This window comes from Aptenodytes forsteri, unplaced genomic scaffold (genome assembly GCF_000699145.1).
Source record: "Aptenodytes forsteri isolate BGI_AS27 unplaced genomic scaffold, ASM69914v1 Scaffold391, whole genome shotgun sequence".
Taxonomy (NCBI): domain Eukaryota; kingdom Metazoa; phylum Chordata; class Aves; order Sphenisciformes; family Spheniscidae; genus Aptenodytes; species Aptenodytes forsteri.
Window position 1 is genome coordinate 366,310 of NW_008795920.1, and position 1,467 is coordinate 367,776.

Genomic DNA, 1,467 nt, shown 5'->3' on the forward strand with positions numbered 1-1,467 from the left:
ACGGCCCGGCGTGTGCGGTTCTCGCCGGTGCTGGTCCCACGGGAACCGTGCGGCCGGGGATGCTCGGGGGGCCGGGGATGCTCGGGCAGCGACCTGCCCAGCCCAGGGCAGCTCAGCTCAGTTTATTTCCCACGCCGGCCGGTGCAAATAAATCAAACTGCACCAACAGTTGCCTTTGCGTGGCCGGAGCCGGCCCCGAGAGCAGAGCCCTGTCTGTGCCGAAGGCAAGCAGAAACCCCACACCGACACCCTGCCCAGGGTTTACAGGCACAAAGTTTTTAGTAGCCCTCCGGGCCAGGGAGACAGTGGGGAGACACCTGAGCAGCGCTTGCCGGTGGCTTCCCCAGGGTTTTGCTCCTGGGTGTTTCACGAGCCCCAGCACAGCTGGGCAACGGGCACTTTCTCTTGCGGTGACCTGCCCCAGGCACCCCACGATCGCCAACCCTGGGCACAGGCACGTGGGCTCAGAGGTGAATCGGCCCCGTGATGAGCTGGGTCACGACAACACCTGAGCAAAGCTTTGATTAAAACAAAAACCAAGAACCATAATCCAAGGCTCGGAGAAGAGTGGCAGGAACGGCTTGCAGCTGGGAAGCCCTTCCAGCCGGAGACCCCGGAGTATTCCACCCTCCCTTTCTGTTTGGGATGGCAAGGTTGACCCATGGGGTCAGCAGTGACACCCTGTGGGTCTTAGGGCTGCGGGGAAAGAGTCTGGGGTGAGGCTGAGAATGAGTCTGCGCTCAGGTCAGTTAGTTCTGTATTGCAGGAGAAATGCACAAGGGGCAGCACCGCCTCCCGGCTCACCCCCTATAGATGGGGTATGGCTCCGGCCCCCAGAACTGGGGGTGGGTATTCCCAGCCCCTCTCCTGTAGCTGGAGTAGAGCCAGCTGCATCCTGGCCCCTATAGCTGGGGTGGAGGAAGGGTGTTGCCCACCCTCTCCTCCAGTGGCTATAGATGGGGACGTCCCTGGTCCTCTGCCCTATAGCTGGGGTCCAGCCAATGTCTGAGCCCCTATAGCTGGGGAGGAAGGTCCCAGCTGCCTCCCCTTATAGTCAAGGAATATCTATGTCCCAGCCCCTATAGCTTGGGGGGACAGGGGTCTTCCCCCCTCTCCTATAGCCTGGGTCTGACTGTGTCTCAGCCCCTATAGTGGGGGCTCCCAGATCCCCTCTCTATAGTGGCGTCTGGCTGTGTCCCACCCCTTATACCCATAGGGGGGGGTCTCAGCCCCCTCAGCTATAGATGGAGCACACCTATACCCCTGCCGGTACAGCCAGGGGGATCACAAATCCCTCCCCTATAGCCAGGGCACACCTATACCCCAGCCCCTATAGCCGGGGGGATCACAGCCCCCTCCCCTATAGCGGGGGCACACCTATACGCCAGCCCCTGTAGCCCGGCCTCTCCGGCCCCGGCTGCAGGCGGCGGCCCCGTCCCGTCCCCCCCGTCCCGCCCGGGCCGGGCC